The 20475-nt window shown below is 32.3% G+C and overlaps 1 protein-coding gene across 1 annotated transcript in view; it reads left to right on the plus strand.

Moving 5' to 3' along the window:
* Nucleotides 1-5268: 5268 nt before the first annotated feature.
* Nucleotides 5269-20475, plus strand: part of LOC148302385 (putative fatty acyl-CoA reductase CG8306) — a 29947-nt gene continuing 14740 nt past the window's right edge. Inside the window, exon 1 of the mRNA XM_088271699.1 lies at nt 5269-5389. The gene's annotated coding sequence lies outside the window, so the exon portion shown is untranslated. The remainder of the gene's footprint in view (nt 5390-20475) is intronic.

Genomic DNA, 20475 nt, shown 5'->3' on the forward strand with positions numbered 1-20475 from the left:
TCCATGATTATTATGATTAAGTAAATTTGGAAACTTGTATGCGAAGATGTCCTCAACTCTAATACAACTGCTTCAAGAAATGTATATTTAATAATTATATTAATACGTAAGGTTAAAACATTGTTGAAAATATTCTTTCTTTCATTGTGGGTGTGTCTAATTTTAGTTTGCCTAATCTAAATATGTACATTTTGCTACCTCTTTGGAGGCGAATGTCTAAAATGACACGAAGGAATTGATATTTATCACTAGCCAAATAATTAATTCATACGATTATATGTTTCAAATAATCTATTTCATAATAATGAACGTAATCTCCAGAAACTCTTCTATTCTAACCTAATCCTGAATCGTATTTTGAGGTTAGTTCTCCATAGATTTAACCTGGCTTGAAATGCATAGATAATTATTCAAAATGTAATGAAATGAGTGTTGCCCGCTAAAAATACGGTTTTGATTATTAAGAGGTTCATTTTAATGAGAGTTTTGTTATGCGAGGACCGCAGCCCACAATGTAAGAATGAAAACAAACTATTTATCATTTTAAAATTGTTACCCTGTAGAAATCTAATTGTACAATTTTTGTTGGTTATTATTTAATTTAATTATTATATACCATAAAGCAGCTTTCTAATGAACGGTCTTTTATTTAGTAATGTATTGGGCAACATTTTGAGTGTGTCCAAATACTTGTTCACAAAATCTGGATTATCTCCAATTACAGGAGTTATTTTCATTTTATTTTTTGACATCTCATTAAAGATAAAGAAGAATATGGAGTCTGGGCATTTACGGGGCTGACGACCGTCATCTAATATAAGAGTTTCTGCTTAGTAAAAAAGGTTCTTTACATCTCACCAATAGATGTCTCTAGTGAAATTCTAGTGATTCAAGAACAAGGTTTCTAAATTGGTTCTTATATATGGAACTTCCAAGAATTTGAGTAGTGTGGTTGTCAATAATGGGTAGAATTGGTGAATGTTACACGTGTGTAAAGTGGCCACTTAAACCAGCCGATGACGGTCGTCAGCCCCGTAAATGCCCAGACTTCCATATTCTTCTTCATCTTTGATGTGATGTCAAAAAATAATATGTATTGGGCATGTTTAGATATTTATTTTTTGAAGTGAAACTTTTTTGACGGCGATTCGATGATCGATAATAGGACGAGAATTGAGAAAATTTAAATTAGCCAGTCAGTGTTGCCATATGGCAACACTGACTGGCTAATTCAAGTTTTCTATTTGGCATATCGCTGACTCCTTTCAAGAACGTCATAAATAAAAAAATCGTGAATTTTGAGTTGGGCGTGTTTTCGGAATGCCCAGAAAATGTACTATATCCCAGCAAAAGAGGCATATTTTTAACTTAATATTTACCCACTACAGGGCAGAAAATGTTGTTTTTTGCATTTTGAAGAAAGGGTATTGTTTAATTATTTTTTTTAAATCCTAATTCTTAATTATTTTTATAATTAAGAATAATTAACTAATTATTTTTCAAATGGAGAAAAACCCTTCAGGTTTTACCTAAAAAGATCTGTTGCACAGTACACATTTCAATAAGTGGCTTGATATTTATTTTCAATACATTGTGTTTTATTTTTAAACTTTTAAAACATTCTCCCAAAAAATCAAGTTTTTTGATTTATGACGTTCTTGAAAGGAGTAAGCGATATGTTAAACCAAAAAATCTGAATCTAGAAATCTGTATAAAATCTGTATGGAATCATTAACCCAAAATCTGTGTGCTTGCTTTTTTGCCATTTCTTTAAAATTTTGATTCAAATAGCACGATCTGTTAAACAGAACTTACAGTATGCATATTCTTCACCGTTTTCACTTGTTTCTAAACAAGTCTTAAAATAAAGATCTTCCAGCCAGCATTGATCTTGCCAGTTTATGACTGCCAAATAAAAGATAGTATGGTTATTCTGAATTCTGACTTGATCACATCCAAGTACAGTGAAACCTCTATCTATCGTTTTTAAAAGGACCTGTTAAAATAAACTATGAATGCGGGATTAAGAAGTCAATACGCAAGTAGATACGACCAAGTAAAGATACCGTCCTCCCAATCTGCATAACCATGATAAAATTCAAAGAAGAATAAAGGTTTCAGATGCAAATGTATTTATTTAAAAAAAATTACAAACCTGAATAGAATTTTTAAAAAAATACTAAAGTTTATTTATCAAAATTAGTTTTTTTAACTGTTTTATTTTCAATAGTTTTATTATCTATTTATATTTTCGTATATTTTCGGCTTTGCAAAAAGTATTTTTTTCAGCATCGGTTATTAAATGCGCGTTGTAGAAAGTTTTCTTTCAAAGAGTGTACACGCTTCTGGAAATGCAGGTACAGGCAGCGGCTCCTTTTCATCAATATCGACCTCTCCTGCCATCGGTTACACAAGCTTTCGATAGTTTCTATCCCATATGTTGCCGTTCAATGTAAAAAATTGAAAAGAATGTAAAAAAAAAAACAGACATAATGTATCAAAAATGCAGCTTAATTCGAACGATAAATGCGGTAAATGGTGATAGAGAAACGGTCGATGCGGTTCAGTTAAGTATGAAATTAATTCGGGGTAGAAGAAATAAACGACATTCCGGAAAAACGATTATTCGAGGAACGATAGATAGAGGTTTCGCTGTATTTGAAATACTTGATCATGCCAAGTTTTCCTAAATCTTCATCTGCTTTTGCCTCATAAATTTGTTTTACTCAATCGATTTACACGCCAAATAAAGATGAAAGTAGACTGAATGTAGTCGAAATTCGATCTCTCAGAAGTATGTGCGACAAAACGATGTATGATAAATGTTCGAATAGTGAAATAAGAAAGGAATGCAAATCTGAGATAAGCATGATCGATAAAATTAAGAAAGGTGTGTTGAGATGGTTTGGACATGAAGAACGAATGAGTGAGGAAAGAACGGTAAAACAAATTTATGAGGTGAATGTAATTGGAAAAAGGAGCAGAGGAAGACCGAGAAAAACTTGATACGATCAAGTATGGCAAACACTTGAAAGCGGTTAGGTTAGGAGTCAAAACTATGAGGAGATGCATGAACGTGGAAGAGGCGAGAATGTTTGCAAAGACAGAGTGGTGTGGCGTTCTATTCTCTCTGCCTACCCCTGCGAGGAAGCGGCGTGATGGTTATTTAGTAAGTTTTACATGCCAAAACTATCTCAACACTCCTTCCTTAATTGTATCGGTTTATCTCAGCCTTGTATTTTTTTCTTATCCCACCATTTGAACATCTATCATACATTGTTTTGCCGCACTGAGAGATCGCACTCCAACTGCATTCAGTCTACTTTCATCCTTCTGTCTACTCCATGCTTCACTTCCATAAATTTATTTATTTATTTTTCAAAACTTATTACATTTTTTAAAATTAAACCCTTATCCGCACCCCAATGGTGCATAGGGCACTGCATTATATAAACATAGTGTTATCTTAAACATTAACACTCGAAGGCAAGGTGATCAACCCTCCGCTTCAGGTACCAGTCCAGGGTAATATTGAATAAATATTAGAGTGAAAAAAATCACAAATATTTATATGACCCCCCCTGGGAAACGAACCCGGGACCTCCAGTCGTACATACCGTTGTAGCCGAGCGTGCTGATCATTACACTACGGAGGCGAACAGAATTAATAATATATATTTTACATAACTAAAAAAAAATAAAATTTAAATTATATTTTCTGGCGTTTCTCATGGATGTGATTATCATCTAGGATTCGGACTTCACGTACAATGGAAAGAGTTTTTGCTTAATAAAAAGCTTCTCTCATCTCACAATAGATGTGTGTATATATATATATATATATATATATATAATAAATAAATAATAACCATATCCGCTCCCTAGGTGGAGCATATGGAGTCCACAAACTGTCTCCAGGCTTTTCTGTCGGCTGCCAGCTCCCTTGCATCCTCCCAAGTCAGATCCGCGTCGCGAAGTTCTGACGAGAACTGCCTACGAATTGTCAGCAATGGTCGTCCTGGGCGGCGCGAACCTGATGCCTTGTAAAAGAGGCAAGCTTGATTAAGGCTCTCAGGAGGCATGCGGAGTACGTGGCCAAGCCAACTGAATCGCCTTTTTTTGACGACAGTTGTGACCAAGATTTGCTGCGTCCTACGCCTTATCTCTTCATTCCTCACAAAGTCAAACCACCGCACGCCTAAGATTCTCCGCAAACACCTGTATATAAATATATATATATATATATATATATATATATATATATATATATATATATATATATATATATATATATATATATATATATATATATATATATATATATATATATATATATTTATATAAATATATATATATATATATATATATATATATATATATATATATATATATATATATATATATATATATATATATATATATATATATATATATTTCTCATTTTAGAACATAGGATTAAGGTTAACAAGACTGGAACACAAATAATAAAGTAACAAAAAAGATTTTTTTTAAATAACCAAAAATAATACATGGCAAAATATAAAAAAAACATAAGGTAAAAACAAAATAAGAAAATTTAACTTAACTTTTCATGTATATCTTTCCATAAAGTACCTTTTCAGATCATTTATTTTGGATCCCCGAATGGGTTCTATTATATATATGTATTATAAATCAGACACCTGGTTAATTTGGGTATAGGCAATATATTTTAAGGACCTTACTCCAAATTTAGTAGTGTTTATCGGTTCCACTTGTATTTTGTTATGTTATGTTTAATTGCAGTAGAATTGGATCCAGAACTCCATTGTGTACTGCCAGTTTAAGACGTTTATCTTACAAGAATCCAAGAGATGGTAAGTTAGTGAGTGTATATTTACAATATATGGCGCCAATATAGAAAGAGGTAAGATGCATTATGCGTAATGAATTTTAAGTTTTATGCCTCTAATATAAATCTATCACCGCGTTTGGTGTCTTATGCGCCATCGATAAAAAATCTATTGTAGTTTGCGCAATTAAAAAAACGTAGGTACCTACGCGTGTTATTTGCTTAGTTTTAAAAATTTTCACGGCTAGCCACACTATTGGGTTTGACAGAACAAAAATACCTAATCTATCAAGTAATATATGAAAATGTATTAGTAAAAGTATTTCAATTTGTTGCACAATACTATCTGTATTAAAAAGATGGTTTTACTTTTTTATAAAAACATTTCATTAGCTTAAGTTTACGTCACTTGTAAATAACCAATCACGTCACGGATTCAGTTTATGTCAAGTTCTCGCCGGGGTTGGGTGTGTTGTTTACTTTTGTCAATATTTTTCGGAAAGGTGTCCGTGTTTTAGTGTTTTTGATTCGGTGTGAAGACTGTAAACTGAACCCGAGGTATGTAATTAATCTTTCATACCTTTGATAACGTAATTACTTAGTATTTGAAATAAACGATAATGCCGGCTGTGAATGAACTCTCGAATTATCAGAGGTAATCAACATTACCTCTGACCGGTTTTTTCTCATTATTTCGGTAACCCACGTACACCAATGGACTAATGTACTCTTAATTATGTATTTATCTCCTTACATGCAAGTTTTTTTAAAGTAGAAATACAGAATTATGTAAACAAACAGCGTTTAGCGTGACAAAATCCAACGGTCGTTCAAAACGCTTGTCAGAAATGATCATATTTTGTAGTACCTGATAATATAATTTATATTTGAAGCACTAACTTTGTGATTTTCCATTTTATAATTAAAATTAAAAACTTTGTTTTAAAATCATTATAATTATTTTATTATTTATTTATTTTTTCAAAACATATTACATACATATCGCTCACTCCTTTCAAGGACGTCATTAATCAAAAATCGTCAATCGAATGCCCAGAAAATGTACTATATCCCGGCAAAAGAGGCATATTTTTAACTTAATATTTACCCGCTACAGGGCAGAAAATATGGTTTTTGCATTTTGAAGAAAATGTATTGTTTAATTATTTTTTTAAATATATTAAATATTTATCAAATGGAGAAAAAACCTTCAGGTTTTACCTAAAAAGATCTGTTGCACAGTAAAAAGTTCAATAATAGGCTTGATATCTATTTTTAATACACTGTGTTATATTTTAAAACATTAAAAACGTTCTCCTGAAATATCGAGTTTTTTTTATTTATGACGTTCTTGAAAGGAGTGAGCGATATATGACTTATGTATACATAACATTCCCGATGAGTAATTTCTATTTCTCATTTTTGGACATGGGATGAAGGTTAACAAGACTGGAACACAAATAATAAACTTACAAAAAAGTTTTTATTTTTAAATAACCTAAAGTAATACATGGCAAAATATAAAAACAATAAACAGGTATAATATATAGGCATAAGAAGCATATTTAAAAGAAATAAATGAGAAAAACATAAGGTAAGAAGCATATTAAAAGTAAACAAATGAGATAATATAAAAAAAAACATAAGGTAAAAAGAAATTAAGAAAATATGACTAAACAATACATTTATATCTTAATAATTACTGATTAGTCTTCATAAAGAAGCAATTAGCTCCGAATCCGGTAGACATTATAATTAAGTTATAATAAAATTTTTATAGTGATTTTAAAACAAAGTACAAATATATTTTAATTATACATAATAATAGTTATATGTTCGAGCTGGACATCATTGGAATTGCGAAAAATATTTTACTGTACGTCTAATTGCAATAATCGTAAATGAATTTGAGTTTTTTTTTGTTTGAAAACCATATTGACATATCCACATAGTGAAGAAGAAAACGGAAGTCTGGACTTCCATATTCTTCTTTATCTATGATGAGATGTCAAAAAATAATCAAGTATTTAGACACACAAAACGTTGTAAATTCATTAAGTACCTAAATAAAAATGTAAAATAAAGAGCGTTTTCATCACCAGAAATTTACCCTTTTCTCTCATTTTTCTTACTATACTACTTTTAGAATACTAATAATCCGCACGGTTTCCTAATCCGAACGATTCCCTAATCCGAACGACTATCTAATCCGAACGACTATCTAATCCGACCGTATCCCCAATCCGAACGTATCCCTAATCCGAACTATTCCCTAATCCGAACGAATCTTTAATGCGAACGACTCACTGAAAGATTTACGTTTAGATTGAGCACTTTACGAGTATTATGAAATTTTAATGTTATGTGCTTATTGCCTCATATTTCAATATTACCTGCAATCACAATTCACCTTGAACTGTTGAAGCTATTTTAATTTAACTAGCTAACCATCACGCCGCTTACCGCAGAGGTAGGCAGAGAAAATCGAACCCACACCAATCTGTCTGCAAATAATATTTACCTCTTCCACATTTCGCTCTTTCCTTTTCAACCGTATATAAAAAAAATCGTCAATTTTCAGTTGTGCATGTTTTCGGAATGCCCAGAAAATGTACTATATCCCAGCAATAGAGGCATATTTGTAACTTAATATTTACCCGCTACATGGCAGAAAGTGTTGTTTTTGCATTTTGAAGAAAAGGTATTGATTAATTATTTTTTTAAATATACTAAATATTTTTTAAATGGAGATAAAACATTCAGGTTTTACCTTAAAAGATCTGTTGCACAGTAAAAAGTTCAATAAGCGGCTTGATATTTATTTTTAATACATTTTATTTTATTCTTAAACTTTAAAAACGATCCCCTGAAAAATCAAGTTTTCTGATTTATGACTTGTGCATCTCCATCTTCAGGTCTAAATGTAAGCGTCAGTTTACCAACTATTTTATCACGTCCTACCACAAACTTAATGCCGATGATGTAATAAAATAATCAGTTTTATTTTTTATAAAAGTTTTATGTGTATGTTTTTTTGATCTTTCGTTTTTAGCTATCGCGAATTTGCTTAACGATTAAAAATGCTCCACAACTTCAAAACGGTTCATAACCACTGGTCTAAGAGAACGCACTTTTAAAGTGATTTTTGTTTACAACATTTTGAGTGTGTCCAAATACTTGTTCACAAAATCTGGATTATCTCCAATTACAGGAGTTATTTTCATATTATTTTTTGACATCTCATCAAAGATGAAGAAGAATATGGAAGTCTGGGCATTTACGGGGCTTACGACCGTCAATATAAGAGTTTCTGCTTAATAAAAAGCTTCTTTACATCTCACCAATAGATGTCTCTAGTGAAGTTCTAGTGATTCATGAACAAGGTTTCTAAATTGGTTCATATATATAGAACTTCCAAGAATTTGAGTAGTGTGGTTGTCAATAATGGGTAGAATTGGTGAATGTTACACGTGTGATTTTTGTTGTTGTTTTGTGAATTTTTTTACAAAGGAAGCTAGTATGATTCTAGTATCAATTTCCTTTCACATAACCTGTATCTATAAGCGTAATTAATAAGTTAATTTTTTAGTTGTTTATTACTTCAGGTTTAGCATAAATAATGATAAAAGAAATAATGTGATATTTAAACCTGTTTTTGTACTGCGCAGTAATATTATTTTTTAAGGTAAATTGTACATATCGCTCACTCCTTTCAAGAACGTCATAAATCAAAAAACTTGATTTTTCAGAACGTTTTTTAAGTTTAAAAAAATAACACAATGTATTAAAAATAAATATCAAGCCACTTATTGAACTTTTTACTGTGCAACAAATCTTTTTAGGTAAAACCTGAAGGTTTTTTCTCAATTTAAAAAATATTTAGTATATTTAAATAAATAAGTAAACAATACCTTTTCTTCAAAATGCAAAAACAACTCTTTCTGCCCTGTAGCGGGTAAATATTAAGTTAAAAATATGCCGCTTTTGCTGGGATATAGTACATTTTCTGGGCATTCTGAATATATGCACAACTGAAAATTGTCGATTTTTGAATTATGACGTTCTTGAAAGGAGTGCGTGATATTTAAGAGTATATGTATATCTTGTTAAGATAATTTATTAAGGTCTCGCAAATTGATGTCTTTAAACCGAGGCAACATTTACGCAAGGTATTTTTTTGCTTTAAACACCGTTTTTGCATTGAAAAAATAAGTTTTTTTTTATTAAATAATTAAATTTTATTTATTTATTTATTTATTTATTTAAACTTCATGTACAGTACCTTTACTGTCCAAGCGGCTAGACTCTGGAATGAACTACCTCTAAACGTAAAAAATGCACCTTCTATTTTAACCTTCAAAAAACGCCTGAAACATCATTATCTTACCTTAGAACCCTACTGTCCATCTCCTCCTCCCCTGACCCCTCCTCTCTTCCTTAAACTTGCTACCTGACTACCTATTTATCATTAGAATCCTAGAATACTTTTTTTTTTTTTTCATTTTCATCTTTTTGTTTTTTAGTTTTTTGATAAAATCTATTACATCAGACAATAATATGTATTAACTTTTAAAAACGCCTGAGACATTACTATCTGTCATTAGAATCCTAACTGTCGATCAAACCTCCCTCTACCTCCTTCCCTAAACTCCCGTCTTCCTTTGCCCTCCTTATTATCGTCTTTTGTTAATTGGTAATTGGTATATTAATATGTAATTTATGTTTTTTTTTTTAATGTCAATTTGTAATTTATGTTTTTTAAATGTTCAAGTACTATCTACCCTCTGATTGCAAACGGCTATATATGGTATCAAACGTTTTGATCAATATCACTAGTCCGTCTTTGGTCGGTTGGAAGATATTGCTTTTTAGCAATAAGCCCGCCAATAAAAAGCTTCTTTTCATCTCACCAATAGAGGTCTCATCTCTCACTAGATCTCTAGTGAAGTTCTAGTGATTCAAGAACAATGCTTCTAAATTGGTTCATATATATGGAACTTCCAAGAATTTGAATAGTGTAGTTATCAATAATGGGTAGAATTCGTGAATGTCGAATTCGAGTTAACGTTTTCTGCCAGTACACTCACGATATTATAAAGGAAAAAACGAAATATTTTATGGGAAAAACCGGATCGCAGCGTCCTGATGTATTTTCATATATTTTGTCCGCCTCCGCAGTGTAATGGTTAGCGTGTTCACATGCCGTGCTGGAGATTCCGGGTTCGATTCCCAGGGGGGTCGATAATATAAATATTAGTGATTTTACACTCTAATATCTATTTAACATTACCCCGGATTTGAGTTCTAGTGCAAGAGTGATCACCTTGCCTTCATGTAAGTAACGATGAGGATAACACTACGTCAATACGATACAGTGCCCTATGCACCATTGGGTGCGGATAAGGGTTAGAAGAAGAATATAATTTTCTCTAAATCCAGGCAACATTTTTCGTAATATTTTTTTTCTTCTTAAAATACTGTTTTTGCATTGTAAAATGAAGTTTTTCTTGGAAGTATTATGTGGTTTTGAAAATAAAGGAATTATTTAAAGGTAAGAAATATATATAGAATGCCCAGAAAATGTACTATATCCCAGCAAGAGCGGCTTATTTTTGACTTAATATTTACCCGCTACAGGGCAGAAAGTTGAGTTTTTCCACTTTGAATTAAATGCATTGTTTAATTATATTTTTTGATACATTAAATATTTTTCAAATGGAGAAAAAACATTCAGGTTTTACCTAAAAAGATCTGTTGCGCAGTAAAAAGTTCAATAAGTGGCTTGATATTTATTTTTAATACATTTTATTATATTTTTAAACTGTAAAAACAATCTCGTGAAATATCTAGTTTTTTTTTCATAAATAATATGACGTCGTTGAAAGGATTGAGCGATGTGTAAAATGCATCAAAATGCAACGCTTGAAACACCATGAACATCGCGTCAGATTTTAATTTTTTAATTTTACCTCTATACAAAGCAGTTCTATTCATAGCTTTGTGCTCGCATAAAATTGTATGAGTAAAATTAATACATCGATAATTAATTTCAACGTCTGACTGTGATCTAAGAGCCAATAGTTAAAGTTCAAGGTTGTCATGTTCTTCTCGCGTATTCCAAACATGGCCAGTCTACATTGACTATGAAATATGTGTTTTTTTTTATAATGAGTTATTATTTTTTAAAGTATTTTGCACACAAATAAATCTTTGGTATGCAAATGTGCTTCATAAGTTAGAGAGGTTTTTTTTATAAGTCTATGTAAATCATGTTTACGTCTTAAAACTATGTTTGTATATATCGCTCACTCCTTTCAACAACGTCATATATAAAAAAACTTGATTTTTCAGGAGATCGTTTTTACTAAATACTACTATTACTACTACCATCACGCCGTTTCCCCGCAGGGGTAGGCAGATAGGATGGAACGCCACACTCTTCCGTCCTGACATACACTCCTCGCCTCCTTCACATCCATACATCTAGTCATAGATGCCCTCCGATTACGCAGACTTTTGACACCGCCAGATTTTAGGTTCTGATTGATCTGATCGTGCCAAGTCTTTTTCGGTCGTCCTCGTTCTGTTTTCCCTCTCACATTAGCCACGTATATTTTCTTAGTCATTATCTCGGTATCCATTCGCTCCATACCATTCGCTTCCATACCACCGTATAAAACTCTTCGATCGTTTTCAAAGTTTAAAAATATAATAAAATGTAATCAAAATAAATATCAAGCCACTTATTGAACTTTTTACTGTGCAACAGATCTTTTTAGGTAAAATCTGAATGTTTTTTCCTGCATTGGAAAAACATTTAGTATATTTAAAATAAATAATCAAACAATACCTTTTCTTCAAGACGCCAAAACAAAATTTCTGCCCTGTAGCGGGTAAATATTAAGTTAAAAATATGCCGCTTTTGCTTGGGTATAGTACATTTTCTGGGCATTCCTAAAAAATACACAACTAAAGATTTACGATTTTTGATATATGACGTTAAAAGGAGTGAGCGATATATATATTTATATTTATATATATATATATATATATATATATATATATATATATATATATATATATATATATATATATATATATATATATATATATAATAATATATATATATATATATATATATATATATATATATATATATATATATATATATATATATATATATATATTTATATATATATATATATATATATATATATATATATATATATATATATATATATATATATATATAAATATATATATAAATATATTTACATTACATCTCTTTACAGTAAATTAAGCATTTATTTTTAATTTTTTTCAGACTCTTTTTTATCATAAACATTCAGGCATATCATCATACATTTTCAAACCCTTGTACATCATTATATGATATTTTATTTATTGTATATATATATATATATATATATATATATATATATATATATATATATATATATATATATATATATATATATATATATATATATATATATATATTTATATGTATATAAATATATTTACATTACATCTCTTTACAGTAAATTAAGCATTTATTTTTAATTTTTTTCAGACTCTTTTCATTCTTAAACATTCAGGCATATCATCATACATTTTCAAACTCTTGTACATCATTATATGATATTTTATTTATTGTTTCGGCATTAACTTTGTGGTAAGACATGTTACAATGATTAAAGAAAACACTTCGTTTATATAGTTATTATACAGACCTGAATGATGGAAGTTTAACTTCTGAAACATGTAGTCTATAATAAAACTCAAGTGGTAAAAAACGAAATGTTTTCTTTAATCATCATTATATGATATTTTAGCATACATCAAAAATTGAATATACATAAACATAAACATATACATATACACAAACATCGAAGTTAATATTGTATTTTTAACATGGAATCGCTACAAATTGATTTGATAACGCAGGCATTCTTTGCATAATACTGCAGTACGTTGATCCTCCTATAACAGCGGTTTGGAGGAAGCCAGTGGACTGTGACTTTATACGGATTTCCTGCTTTCTCGTGCGAATCACGTCTGCGACTTCCTTCAGGGTACTTTTCTATTAGCACGCAGACCGGACGCACAGTCAGAGCTTCCGGATGCGGAAGTATTGATCTAATATAATCCATAAAACACAATTTGTTTTAGTCTGACATGAATGGAAATACAGAATCACATCGAAGAAAACCTCTGCATCAAAAATTCCACAGCATGGTATTATAGGTTTGTGTGGTACGAATAATGCATTTTTTTTTCAAACCCTTATCCGCACCCCAATGGTGCATAGGGCACTGCATCATATGAACGCAGTGTTTTTTTGATCGTTAACACATGAAGGAAAGGCGATCAGCCTTCCGCTTCAGGTGGGACAAATAATAATGATTTTTTCACTCTAATACTTATTCCATATTACCCTGGACTGGTAATATGGAATAAGGTTAATATGGAATAAGTATTAGAGTGAAAAAATCATTATTATTTGTCCCACCTGGGAATCGAACCCGGGACCTCCAGTACGGTAGCCCAGCGTGCTAACCATTACACTACGGAGGCGGGCGTATTGTTGCTCAAAAATCTGTAATGAGGATAATTCATATAAAGTCAATACACACACGTATATCAATAATCAAATAATCAAATAAAACTTAAGTCCTTCTCCAAGCACAAGAGCGCAGTCTATTTTTTGGAGAGGCACAGCGAATATAAAACTATAAGTTTGCCATATGTATAAATGTACAGAAATTGTATTAAAAAATGTAACTACATAAAAAAATTTAAAATATAGAAAAACAATCAACCCTAGGAGACTAACTATTTTAAACAAGTTGACACACACACACACACACAAACACACGTATATATATATATATATATATATATATATATATATATATATATATATATATATATATATATATATATATATATATATATATATATATATATATATATATATATATATATATATATATATATATATATATATATATATATATATATATATATATATATATATATATATATATATATATATATATATATATATATATATATATTTATGTATACAATTTCACAATTCTTGTGAAGCAGTGAAAATTGAAGTCAGAGTAGCTACCAAGAAACACGCTATTTGCCATGATCAATGTTTAGTTTTGAGTGATTTCATTCAACAGATGGCGCCGCCATTACGGTCCCTCTCTCTCTCTCTCACACACACACATATATGTATATTGTATGTACATATTTACTACTTTTTAGGTTTTCTACTCTATGATCACGACAATTATAAATTCTACTCTATGGTATTTTGCAAAATATGAAATAATAGCAGCTTAACCTTGTAGAACATGTTCGCTCACTTTGTGATGTTCTCGCTAAATGCACAATATGAACAATACCCTATTGTGTTGTCATATGACAATACGCCACGTCTTTTGAACTTGCGAGAACCGCTATAATTCGAGATATTCCTGCGAATGTGAATTTAGTTCGTAAGATTCATGCGAATGTAGATAGCTCCGTTCGTGAGATTCATGCAAATGTAGATAGCTCCGTTCGTGAGATTCATGCAAATGTAGATAGCTCTATTCGTGAGAATCATGCAAATGTTGAAAGCTCCGTTCGTGAGATTCATGCAAATGTAAATAGCTCCATTCGTGAGACACATGCAAATGTATATAGCTCCGTTCGTGAGAATCATGCAAATGTAGAAAGCTCCGTTCGTGAGATTCATGCAAATGTAGATAGCTCCGTTCTTGAGAATCAGGCAAATGTAGAAAGCTCCGTTCGTGAGATTCATGCAAATGTAAATAGCTCCGTTCGTGAGATTCATACGAGTATAGATAGCTCCAGTTTGTGAGATTGATGCAAATGTAGATAGCTCCGTTCGTGAGAATCATGCAAACGTATCATAGATCCAGTTCATGAGATTCAGAACAGGAATAGAAATCTATTTATTTCTATAAATTTCTGTAAAACAATTAGTGTGGTTGGAAATATTAGCAGAGAAAAGCCGAGTAAAACTTGACATGATCAAGTAGGTATATCAAAATCTTCTTCTTCCTGGCTCCATCCCAACTTATCATCTTTGTAGACTGCTGGGGTCAGCTCTCCTCGTCCTCAGGTTATAGGTCTTTCTGTCCTGGACAACGTCACCTAGGCCATGCCTTCGAATCATGTTATCTCTGCAGCATCCACGAATTCTTTGATCTTCCTCTAGATGTGTTTCGAGTATCCATGGCAATTGCCTGGTTCACAATATGATCAGGTTCTCTGCGTCCTCTGCGGCCCATACCACCTCCAATTGCCTTTCCTCTACCTTACTATTGATGCCTGTTACAGCCAGGCTTCCAGGCGTGAACTCTTTACTTCGCCTCTAAGGGACACTCCAGCTGACCACCTAAGCATTCGCATTTCAGCAGTTTCTAGACGCCTAGAAACTGCTAAAACCAGATGGGTTTGCGTGTTGCGTGCGCGCCAAGTATTTAGGGCCAGTTACGAAACCCTTCAGAAACCAGAATTGACGAGAAATAGCGGTTTTGTGCGTAACACTGCCAGTACGCAATGTCGTTATGACGTTATGGTGTTTGTATGGCACTCCAAAAACTGGTTTGGTATTGCGTTCATAGATTGAATGAGGATATGCACATAACAAGGTAAATATACGGTTGATGCTTCGCGTAACGTATTTGATTTGTTCTGGGGGCAAGTTCGTTAGGCGAAACGCGTTTTTCAATAACAATACGTGTTTAGAACATTTTGAGTGTGTCCAGATACTTGTTCACAAATTTGAATAACCTCCACTTTTTGGAGTTTCTGGAGTTTTTAATTAAAAAAAAATAACATTTTTGACATCTCAACATAATATGGTGAAGAAGAATATATGTAATGGAATTTGTCAAAAATGATTTGAACTTACTCGAAATATTGTGTTTCATATAACGAGTAAGATTCTGGAACGAATCGTTCTCGTTGTAAGAGGTTCTACTGTATTTTCATACTCTTTATTAAGAAATGTTAGAGAGGTTCCACTGTATTTTCATACCTTTATAAAGAAATGTTAGAGAGGTTCCACTGTATTTTCATACCTTTATAAAGAAATGTCAGAGAGGTTCCACTGTATTTTCATACTCTTTTTTGAGAAATATTGGAAATATTCTACTGTATTTTCATACTCTTTTTTGAGAAATATTGGAAATATTCTACTGTATTTTCATACTCTTTATTGAGAAATATCGGAGAGGTCCTACTGTATTTTCATACTCTATAAAGAAATGTCAGAGAGGTTTCACTGTATTTTCATTCTCTTTTTTGAGAAATATTGGAAATATTCTACTGTATTTTCATACTCTTTATTGAGAAATATCGGAGAGGTCCTACTGTATTTTCATACTCTATAAAGAAATGTCAGAGAGGTTCCACTGTATTTTCATACTCTTTATTGAGAAATGTTGGAAATATTCTACTGTATTTTCTACTGTAACTCTTTAGTGAGAAATATCGGAAAGGTCAAACTGTATTTTCATACTCTTTATTGTGAAATATCGGAAATATTCTACTGTATTTTCATACTCTTAGCGAGAAATATCAGAGAGGTTCCACTGTATTTTCATACTCTTTTTACTGAGAAATATCGGAAATATTCTACTGTATTTTTATTCTCTTTATAAAGGATGTATTCTCAAATATATATAATACAGTAAGCTACCTGCTGCGCGAGAAGCTACACGTGTATATGTTTTAGAGTTTATATTGAAAAAATATTTTATACTATTTTTTAACAATTCTCCTTTCAAAACCATATCGTAGTCATACAGGAGAAAGTGACCAACTAACAAAACGTAAAATGTTCAGGAGGGCCATTTAAGTCACTTTTGCTGAGCAAGAAAATAAACATCAATTCAGTTAGTCATTTTTAACAAGTTTATATATTATACGTCCAAGTTTAAAATCGCTTTGGGATTTTTTCATGGCAATATTAAGCTAGTAAGATATCAAATAGTCAATAATCACTTTTTTGTAAAAAATGCACTTGGTCACTTTCTCCTGTATGACTGCGATGTGTTTATTTCGAAGAAAAATTTGTGTCTTTAATACGAAAACTGCGTTTTCAGCAAAAAAAATCAATAACATCTAATGTTCAATCAAACCCTTATCCGCACCCCAATGGTGCATAGGGCAATGCATCATATAAACGCAGTGTTATCTTGATCGTTAACACATGAAGGAAAGGTGATCAGCCCTCCGCTTCAGTTACCAGTCCAGGATAATAATGAATAAATATTAGAATTAAAAAATCACTAATATTTATTTAACCCTTCCCTGGGAATCGAACCCGGGACCTCCAGAACGGCAGCCGAGCGTGCTGACCATTACACTACGGAGGCGAACAAACATCAAATGTTACCTGGGTTTGAAGAAAATTAATTTGCGGGCCATCGACTGTCCTTACGAAATATCAGAAATGTTCCACCGTATTTTCATTCTCTCTGTTTACCTTTGGCTGTGTAGTGTGTACCTTGAACTGCCTTCAACGAGTCACATCTCGAATGTATACTTTGAACTTTGAACTTTGCACAATTCGCCTCGTCTGACGTTTTTCATTTGGCCTTAGTTTGCAAACGAGGCATCGAAATGGACCCTGTACTTAGCCCATTTTTCGCAAGCACCCAATGCTACGTACGCATTTCACCCGCGCCGAGGGAGTCCGAGGAAAACTCGGCACTGTCGAGTATTTCAAATACTTGGGCGCGGTCGCTTTGTAGCGTAATGGTCAGCACGCTCGGCTACCGTTCTGGAGGTCCCGGGTTCGATTCCCAGGGGGGGTCAAATAAATATTAGTGATTTTTTCACTCCTATATTTATTCAATCATTACCCTGGACTGGTACCTGAAGCGGAGGGCTGATCACCTTTCCTTCATGTGTTAACGATCAAGATAACACTGCATATTTATGATGAAGTGCCCTATGCACCATTGGGGTGCGGATAAGGGTTAGGTTAGGAATATGTATGAAACAAACAAAATAAAATCGACAATTTTGAGTGTGTACAAATACTTGTTCACAAATCTTGATTATCTTCAATTATGGGAGTTATTTTTCATATTTTTTTTTTACATCTCAACAAAGATGAAGAATAACTTGGAAGTCTGGGCATTGACGGGGCTTACGACCGTCATAGGCTAGTTGAAGTGATCACTTTACACACGTGTAATATTCACCGATTCTACCCATTATTTACAACCATACTACTCAAATTCTCGGAAATTCTATATATATGATCCAATTTCGAAACATTGTGCTTTAATCACTAGAATTTCACCAGAGACATCTATTGGTGAGATGAAAAGAAGCTTTTTATTGAGAAGAAACTCTCTCATTTGTATGTGAGTTCCGAATCCTGAATTATAATCACATACACGAGAATCGCCAGAAAATATCGTTTTTATTTTATTCCATATTCTTCTTCATCTTTGTTGAGATGTCAAAAAAATAATATTAGAAAATAAAATCATTTTTTAAGTGCGATCTCTCAGACGAATGTTCGGCATTAATATCACATAATATTCATAACATTTCGTGACAACATCATTCCATCGTTACAACTCATCGAGATTTTAGTCTACCGGTTTGGAGACGTACCCGTCTCTTCGTCAGGACAACCACTACAACAGCATGCAAACAGCACCACTAGATGTATTTAGAGGAAGATCCATGGCGATTGCCTGGTTCACAATTATTCATGAGATTCAGAATAGGAATAGAAATCTATTAGAATTAGAATAGAGGAATAGAAAACAATTAGTGTGGTTGGAAATAGTAGCAGAGAAAAACCGAGTGAAACTTGACATGATCAAGTAGGTATATCAAAATCTTCTTCTTCCTGGCTCCATCCCAACTTATCATCTTTGTAGATTGCTGGGGTCAGCTCTCCTCGTCCTCAGGCTGTAGGTCCTTCTGTCCTGGACAACGTCACCTAGGCCATGCCTTCGAATCATGTTATCTCTCTGCAGCATCCACGAATTCTTCGATCTTCCTCTAGATGTGTTTCGAGGATCCATGGCGATTGCCTGGTTCACAATATGATCAGGTTCTCTGCGGCCTATGTGCCCATACCATATCCAATTGCCTTTCTTCTACCTCACCATTGATGACTGTTACACTTTATTTCATATATCATTTCTCTTGGTTTACCATCTCCAATTGCTTTTCTTTCTACTTTAGTTATACATATTTATATATATTTATACATATATATATATATATATATATATATATAAACATATATTTATTATTTTTTTTTTTTATTGAACACTGTCTATCCTCACTAGGTATTTGGAGATACCTGTTCTGAGGTAGGCAGGGTATGCTTATTCTTTTTATAATATAAAGATATGTATTTTAATGATAATATAAAAGTGGTAAGACTGAAATAATATGAAATAATAATTTACAACATTTTGAGTGTGTCCAAATACTTGTTCACAAAATCTGGATTATCTCCAATTACAGGAGTTATTTTCATATTATTTTTTGACATCTCATCAAAGATGAAGAAGAATATGGAAGTCTGGGCATTTACGGGGCTTACGACCGTCATAGGCTGGTTTGAGTGATCACTTTACACACGTGTAACATTCACCAAATAATGGGTAGAATTGGTGAATGTTACACGTGTGTAAAGTGATCAATCAAACCAGCCTATGACGGTCGTAAGCCCCGTAAATGCCCAGACTTCCATATTCTTCTTCATCTTTGATGAGATGTCAAAAAATAATATGAAATAATAATTATAAAAAGAAAGCAAATAGAGAGTTGAACTGAAAGAAAAGTAAAATCTAAAGGAGTAATATTATAAAATTAGAAAATAGGATTAGAAAATAGGATTATATAATTATAAAACACTGACACATAGATTAATCACACACAAACTTTTATTTGCTGCTCCAGCTGGGATCTTCCAATTTTTAGGAGCCATTCTTTTGTGTGCATTTTGAATTTACTTCCAACTGAACATAATATTTCTTGTGGGAGCGTATTATAAATTCGAGGGCCTATAAAATTTGAATGTCTTTGGGCAAACGAAGATCTCACACAAGGAATATTTATTTTGCCTTCAGTTTTTGATCTTGCGCTTTTAGTGTGGTTAATGACGTATGGCTCTCTGTTTTTGTGCAAGTCCTCTAAAGTTGACTTAATGAAAATCTGTCTTACATTCAAAATATTTGCCCTACGAAACAAGGGTTCAGACTCACAACGGAAAGGCTTCCTGAACATAACTCTAACAATAGCTTTTTGCACTTTCACCAACGGGTCCAGTATGGAGCTCGCCGCTCCACCCCAGCCCCTGACACCATATCCTATTAAACTTTGACATAGTGCAAAATATACATTCTTTAGCTGTTTTAAGCTTAGGATATTCCTTAGAGTCTTGATGCAATATATACATTTTTTGAGTTTGGTAGTTAGTATTTCAGTATGAGCCTCCCATCTAAGTTTATCATCAATGATAATACCAAGATATCGGATCGTATTAGCACGTTCTACACATTCACATTTACAGCTACTGTTTCTACCTATAACACATGTATGTATGGGTATATTCGGGTGAGTTAGTGGTT

Source organism: Brachycentrus maculatus, unplaced genomic scaffold, assembly GCF_059751285.1.
Source record: "Brachycentrus maculatus isolate JH-2025_06_01 unplaced genomic scaffold, ASM5975128v1 h1tg000458l, whole genome shotgun sequence".
Taxonomy (NCBI): Eukaryota; Metazoa; Arthropoda; class Insecta; order Trichoptera; family Brachycentridae; genus Brachycentrus; species Brachycentrus maculatus.